Source organism: Pristis pectinata, chromosome 25 (genome assembly GCF_009764475.1).
Source record: "Pristis pectinata isolate sPriPec2 chromosome 25, sPriPec2.1.pri, whole genome shotgun sequence".
Lineage (NCBI taxonomy): Eukaryota > Metazoa > Chordata > Chondrichthyes > Rhinopristiformes > Pristidae > Pristis > Pristis pectinata.
This window is the reverse complement of record NC_067429.1, coordinates 8,654,973-8,662,745: the sequence shown is the minus strand read 5'-3', so window position 1 is coordinate 8,662,745 and position 7,773 is coordinate 8,654,973. Positions and strand designations below refer to the sequence as shown.

The window sequence follows — 7,773 nt, the reverse complement described above, 5'->3', positions numbered from 1 at the left end:
GGTTTATCGAGAAGAGTCTGAACTATAAAGCTCTTGCACATGAAGTTATCAGCTTCTCAGACAAACTCCATTTCCTTCAGAGGTAAAGAAACTTGTTGTTTTGACCTGGTTGGAGTCCAGATGCACATTAACGTACTTTGATTCTTAACTGTCCTCTGAAGTGGCAAGTCCTATTAAACCACTACAAAGAGCTATAATAAGCATCATCAATTAAGATCCTCACCTTCTCGAGGGCAACTAGTAATGGTGTCCACTTCCACAAAGAATGTATAAATGAAATGTATAAAGAACATGCCTCAAGTATAACTCTACATCCTGTGGCCTGAACAAGAATGACTCGATTCATGGTGAATTAGAAACAGCTTGCTGCCATGTCAGCTAGGACCAGGATCGTAGTCTGCATTCCAGCTCCACAGCCAGTGGTCAGGGCTTTTGTACCATTACAAAGCAAACTGCTATAGATGCTGTAAATCTGAAATAAAACAGAAAATGCTAGGAATGCTTAGCAGATCAAGCAGAGTTAATGTTTTACCTCATTGGTATTTTGGGCTGCATTTGAACTTGTATCATTGAGGTGAAGCACTAATGTCTAACTTATGACACTATCTAGACCTCTGAACGAAATCATAATTTATGGATGGGATTCTTCATGGAATAGTAGTGAGTCACAGCAATTTTATTATGCAAATTCCAAATCAATTTATTTTTCCATTAGTTATGACATTTATTGCTCCAATTGAGTCCCATAACCAGGATCATCTGAGTGAACCTCTGAACTACCTCCAATGAAATAATATTTTTCCTTAAAAAGGGGGACTGAGTTGTTCACAGTACTCTAGATGTGATCTTACCAGTCGCTCATGGAGTTGCAGTAAAATAACCCTACTTTTATGCTTCAACCCTTTAGAAGGGCCAACATTCCATTAGCCTCCCTTGTTACCTGATGCACGTGTGTGTCAGATTTGTATTTCATGCATAAAGATTCTCAAATCCCTCTATGCTTCAACTTCCTGGAATTTTAAACCATACTCATGTTCTTTGTTCCTAAAGCAAACAACTTCACTTTTTCCCACATTAACCCTCTTAAGGCCAACTTTTTGCCCACTCACCTAGCCTATCAACATCTCCCCATAGACAGAAGAAACTACAGATGGTGGAATCTGTAGCAAGAAACAAACTGCTGGAGGAACTCAGCTGGTCAAGCAGCATCTGTGCAGATGGGGCATATCTCTCTGTAAACTGTTAATATCTTCTTTGCAACTTGTTTTAGCACTTTTTTGTAGTTAATTTGGTTGCTGTACACTTAAAATAAGATATCTTTATTAGTCACATGTACATCGAAACACACAGTGAAATGCATCTTTTGCGCAGGGTGTTCTGTGGGCAGCCCGCAAGTGTCGCCCCGCTCCTGGCACCGACATAGCATGCCCAAAACTTCCTAACCTGTACGTCTTTGGAATGTGGGAGGAAACCGGAGCACCCGGAGGATACCCACGCAGACACGGGGAGAACGTACAAACTCCTTACAGACAGCAGCGGGAATTGAACCTGGGTCGCTGACGCTGTAAAGCATTACTCTAACGGCTGCACTACCATGCCTGCATTTGCTTCCTTCCCCAAGTTATTTATATATTGTAAATAGTAGTGATCCCAACACTGATTCCTCACTCTAAAATGACCAATTAATAACTTAATAGTTTTTTTTAACTTTATGGGATGAATCTCTGATGACTTTCATCAGGACGACACCAATCTAAGAGAGCAATGCTATTTCTCTTCACAGTTGCTGCTTGACCTGCTGAGTGTTTCCAAGATGTTCTAATTTTATTGCAGATTTCCAACATCTGTGGTTATTTCACTTTATGTTCAAATGTTATGCACAAGCGTTAATAGAGTCGTTAGTCATGCGTCCTGCCATTGCTTTGATTAATCGGTCTAATCCGCTTTTTCTATTGGCTCCAACTTCACGGGGGCGCAGCCATTGGTTACCTTCAGACATTGTTGCATTCTCATTGGTTGCGGCATGTATCCTTTGATATTAGCTAAAATATCTGTCTGTTTCCATTGGTTCCTATTAGTAACTGCTCTTCCCCTGCCTCCGACATGAAGTGACCTTCACCATTGGCTGCAACGTGTATGTTTCTTCCCTATTGGCTGTCGTAAGCAACCCGATTTCCCATTGGCTGCGACAGGTATTTCATTTTCCCGTTAGTTGTTGGACCTTGGAAGGAGGGGGTGGAATTTAGCCTGATTGACAGGGGACGTGGATTGAACCCTGACTGACAGGCGGCGCGGTTGTTCATGATTGACACCAGGGGCGTGGTTTAAGCTCATTGATCCTTTGAGCCCTGATTGACAGGGGAGGAAGATCACTTGAGATAACAACCGTAAATACTCAGCAGGTGCGGCAGCATCAGTGAAGGAAGGAGCAAAGTTAAGGGTTCAGGTCAATGACCTTGCGTTTGAGCCCCGATGGTCCGGTGGGCGGGGTTTGCTTTGTCTGATTGACAGGCAGGGCGGGGGCTGAGCCCCGATTGACACGTGGGCGTGGTCAGGACGATGATTGACGGGGCAGGGTGACGGGACGGGGCAGGGTGACGGTACGGAGCCCGGCGAGTGGACGCGGAAGAGGTGAGGAGCTGCCCTACAAGCAAGCGCTGAAGGTGTTGCTGCGGGAGAGAGGGAAGCATTTCAATCCCTGGAGCGGCGAAAATTCCTGAGTGAACGCTCCATTTTGGAAATAAAAGAGGGGCTAGGGCGGAGTTTGCTGGACACCCGTTGGAGACCTGCTGGAGTTGGAGCTTTGACCCAGTTGCATCCGGATCCGCTTTCCTGGGATATATTTTCATTCTTTTTTTTCACCCCCCTCCCCCCTTTCCATCAGGAAGAACCGCTGGCATTTGCCTGGAGCCTGGAGCTGTGAGTTTCGAGGGGGGTCCCGCCGTTATCTGTTGAAGCACGTCTGGGGCTGGGGTTTCGCTTCTGAGCAAGGTCAGAAGGTTGGCCGCTGGATCAGGCTGGAGATCAGGGGCTGCCTGCAAGGAAGAAGAAGGTACACGGCTAATGGGACGGCAGGGAGGAGTTGCTTCCACATACTGCCACTGCAATAACTCGAGTGAAAGATGAATGCTATGCCTGGGAGTTGGGGCAGGTTCTTAGCGATGCTTTGAAGCAGGGAAAATGGGTCAAGGGCTTGCGGCATGCGTTTGTGTCCACAGTTTCCTCGTGTGCAGTCGATTTACTGTCTTGGCTGATGTTTATAGTTTCTGTCTGATTTCTCGCTCTCGCTCTCTCTCTCCTCATTTTCCCTGAGGCGAAAGACCATCAGACAAAGGCCAGCACCAAGAATCAGTCTGTTTTCCTCCGTTACTGGTGAGAATTGACTTGGGTTTCTGTCAGTAGATTTGAGGTAGGGTTACTCTCTTTGCTCACTTTGCAGATTGAGTCCAGGGCTAAACTGCAAGCCTGTGTACTTTCTCCTGAACAGCCCCAGCTATAATGGTTCTGCATTCCATTGAATCATCCTATGGTTGTGGGACATATTCACTGCTGAGCTATTGAGTAACCCTGGCTGGATGTGTTGTGTGAATATCAGTAAAGGACTGGCTTGAACTTGGTAGATTTATAGCATTTGCATGGTTTACACCTTTTAAGTTCAGTTGTTCCCAGCTTCATCTGTTACCAGCCTGTCAGCACTGGCTCTGCCTAGCTTTGCTGTCAAGTTCACCAGACAATGTGTAATTCATAGATGTGATGTGGAGTTTAGCAGCCTTGCAGAGTACTGCTAAAGCTGAACTCTAATAGGGTTGCTTCATGGAATGAAGGACTTTCAGTCAAAGGATTGGTATCAGTTTGAAGAAAGGCTTTCAGACGTTTCATTCTGGCAACGATTGGACTGAGATGCCTGCCTGCTTTGGATGGGTTTGGCAACATGGTTTTTGCAGCACTGATGTGTGTGAAGTTTCCCCTGAAGCTGGGAAAGCGTCTCTAGATAAGAGAAGCAGACGCATTCCTGTAAGATGTTTCACAAACTCGATGTGTTCCAAAACACTTTGTAGTCAGTGAAGTACTTTTGATGTGCAGCTTCCCTTGTGCTGTAGGACCTCACCAATGTGATAACAAGCAGTTGCATGTCTATGCACAAGATTACATGCAACCAAGTGCAAATTATCATAGCTGAATAACTCTGTAGAACTGTCAGTGCTGTATCCACATTCATAGCTTGGGTTGTATTTTTTTTAATACATCTTGATTTTCTGTTTTAAAGCAATGCTGGCCTCCTGGATATGTCAAGAAGAAACCAGCGGCATAGTGTTTCAACTAGTAGAACCACTGTTTCGTGGTGCCAGGGACCTAGGTTCAATATGATCTTGGGTGCTGTATGTGTGGAGTTGGCAAGTTCTCCCTGTGTCTGTTTGGGTTTCCTCTAGGAGCTCCTGTTTCCTCTCGCATCCCAGAGATGAATTCAAAGGGATGTTAAATTGCCCCTAGTGTGTTGGTGAGTGGTGGATTCTGGGCAGAGTTAATGGGAATGAGGGGAGAATTTAAAAAAAGCGATTATTGTAGGATTAATGTAAATGGGTGATGGATGGGCAGCATGGACATGGTGGCTGAAGGGCCTGTTCCCATGCTGCATCTCTCTAGGACTATGATTCTAAACCCTCATTGGGTATTTAGCATTATAAACTGCAGTGTGGTAACTGTGCCAGAGCTTTATTCTAACCTTTATTATTGGATGTGGCCAATGTCGGGAAGGCTGAAGTTTATTTGCCCACAGTTGTCCCAAGCACTGTCGGGCCGTATGTTCAAACCAAGTCAGCCCTTGTGGTGAAGCTGCTTTCAGAATGGTGTTGTGCATGAGGTTGTAATGGAGGCACGGTGTGACACTGCTGATTGTGACGCTAAATCCTCAGGTGCACGGTGTTCCCTGACACTCAAATAACTTGAGTAATTAAGGGAAGTGCCTGAGCCAGCTGGAAACTGAATCTGGCATTTTGTAGTAAGGTGTTAAGGTCTGTTGTAAGTCTCATGCACCCATTCAGTCACTCCTAATGGAATCAGTGAACTATCTGACCTCATGATGGAAGGTAGATCGTTGATAAGGCAGGTGAAGGCTGGGATACTGCCCTGAAGAACTACAATGATGTCCAAGAACTGAGATGATTAATATCCAACCGTCACGACCATCTTCCTTCCAATTGGAGTGTTTTCTCCTTGATGCCCATTGACTTCAGTTTTACCAGGGCTCTTTGATGACACACTTGGTCAAATGCTGCCGTGAATGTGGTCGACAGTTGGAATTCAGGTCTTTGAACCAAGTTTGAGACGAAGTCTGGAACCCAGTGGCCCTGGCTAAACCTAAATTGTGCATCAGTGAGTAAATGCTGCTCACTAGCACTGCCAGCAATACCTTCCATCACTCCGCAGGTGACCTGGAGAGTAGATTGATTAGGTCGTCATTAGCTGGGTTGGATTCGTCTGCCTGTTGTGAATAGGACATATCTGGGCAGACTTCAGACTGTAGGAAGAAACTGTAGATACTGGAAATCCAAAACAGATAGGAAAAGCTTGAAGCACTCACCAGGTCAACCAGCTTCGGTGTGGAGAAACAGAATTAATGCTTCAGGTCAAGGACCCATCATAAGAACTGGAGAAGTGAGAAACCAAGCTTTTGGAGATGGGAGAGAATAAAGGGAAATATATTGAAACAGAAAGGTGCAGCCACATCTGTGGAGAGGGAGGGAGGTTAAAGGGATGTTATCTGAAATTCTTAAATTCAATATTTGTCCTGAGGGCTGCAAAAAGCCCAGGCTGAGGTCTGGTCCTCAAATTTATATCAGGCATCATTGGAGTGACGTAGGAGTCTAAAGACAAAGGTCAGATTGAGTGGGGTAGAGAATTAAAGTGACAGGTGATTGGATGTAAGGTTTGTCCTTGCAGACTGAACAGAGCAGTTCACTAAATTGGCATTTGCTTTGTCCAATGTAGAGATTATGTCAAGAGCACGGAATGCTCCATGGTAGATTGGAAGAAGTGCAGTGAATTGCTGCATCACCTAGAAGGACTGTGTGAGTTCCAAGATGGTAGGAATGTAGGAGGTAAAAGGGTCTCAAATGTAGTCTTCTATTTCCCACACTTCTTCTCTCACACACTCTCTCCTCCCAGCAGTACAAGGTCCTCACCTTCCATCCCACCACCCTCCCACATTCAGTGGATTGTCCTCCATAATTACAGCATCTTCAATGACATTCCACTGCCGGATCCATTTTCCCTTCCCCTTTTCAGTATTCTGAAGGGACTATTCTCTCTGCAGCTCCCCAGTTCACTCTCCCATCTCCACTATTCACACCCCTTCTCGCAGCACTTTCCCATGCAACTAAAAAAGATACAACACTTGTTCTTTTACCCCTTCCCATCTCACTGTCCAGGAATCCAAACACTCCTTCCAAGTGAAGCAGTGATTCATTTGCACTTTTCCCAATCGAGTGTTCTGCATGAGGTGCTCACTGTGCGGACTGCACAACATTAAAATGTGGATTGGATGACAGCTTTGCAGAGCACGTTGGGGTGACACCTGAGCTTCCAGATCTGTCTCTTCAGTTCTCCGTCTCTCTCCTACTCTGATCTTTGTCTTCCAGCCTTCTGTGTTGTTCAGGGATAGTATATCATCTTCTGTCTGGACACATTGCAGTCCTTGGGTATTAATATTGAATTAAATGATTTTGGGTAAGATGTCCTTTTTTTTTTCTTTGCATTTTCTTTCCATAGTTGTGGCTGTACCTTTCAGTTTCAATTTATTTCTGTTTTTCTCTTCTGTCTCTAACTACCAGTTTTTAAAGTAATTTTTACCCTGATATCTTTAGTCTGCACCCTATCACAGATGTTCACTTTTTTCTCTCTGCCCTTCTGCCCTGTCTCCAGGTTAAAGCAAGACTTGTCTTTTAATTCCTTTCCAGATCTGATGAAGGATCCTTGACCCAAAACATTGACTCTGACTCTGTTTCTCTCTCTCCAAATTGACCTGCTAGGTTCTTCAAGCACTTTCTATTTTTGTTTCAACTCTCCACATTGTTGGGTAGATGCCAATGTTGCATCTGTCACAGAACAGCTTGGCTAGAAGTACAGCTAATTCTTAAAAGTAGGTCTTCATTACTGTAGCCGCAATGTTTTCTGGTTCCATAGGCTTTGCTGTATCCAGTACTCTCAGCCATCTATCTGCTGTATCGTGTGTAGTGAATCAAATTGACTTCTGTGGTGGTGGGGATCTCAGGAGGAAGCTAAGATGAATCAGGTTTATTATCACTGACGTATGTCATGAAATTTGTTTTGTGGCAGCAGTACACTACAAGACATAAAAATTACTATAAGTTGCAAAACTGAATAGTGCAAAAGAGGAATAACAAGGTAGTGTTCATGGACCATTCAGAAATCTGATGGCGGAGGGGAAGAAGCTGTTCGTGAAACGTTGACTGTGGGTCTTCAGACTCCTGTACCTCCTCCCTAATGGTAATAACGTGAAGAAGGCATGTCCTGGGTGGTGAGGCTCCTTAATGATGGATGCTGCCTTCTTGAGGCACTGCCTCTTGAAGATGACCTCAATGGCAGGGAGGGTTGTGCCCATGATGGAACTGGCTGAATCTACAACCCTCTGTAGCCTCTTTTGATATTTGACTACTTTAGCCTTGTCTTTAGTGCTCACGTACTGGGCCCTGCCACCTTGAAGCTTCCCTGTCGCATTAGATATTAGTCCACCACCATTCACAACTAAATATG

At 44.8% G+C, this 7,773-nt stretch overlaps 1 protein-coding gene across 2 annotated transcripts in view; it reads left to right on the top strand.

Annotated features, from left to right (window-relative positions):
• The first annotated feature begins 2,603 nt into the window (after nucleotides 1-2,603).
• The window catches only part of LOC127582930 (oxysterol-binding protein-related protein 6-like), a 101,114-nt gene continuing 95,944 nt past the window's right edge, over nucleotides 2,604-7,773 (top strand). The window contains exons 1-2 of one of the 2 annotated variants that reach the window (XM_052038588.1): nucleotides 2,604-2,631; nucleotides 2,885-3,052. The gene's annotated coding sequence lies outside the window, so the exon portion shown is untranslated. Of the gene's footprint in view, nucleotides 3,053-7,773 lie in introns of both variants that reach the window. The other variant, XM_052038586.1, reaches the window with a different exon arrangement.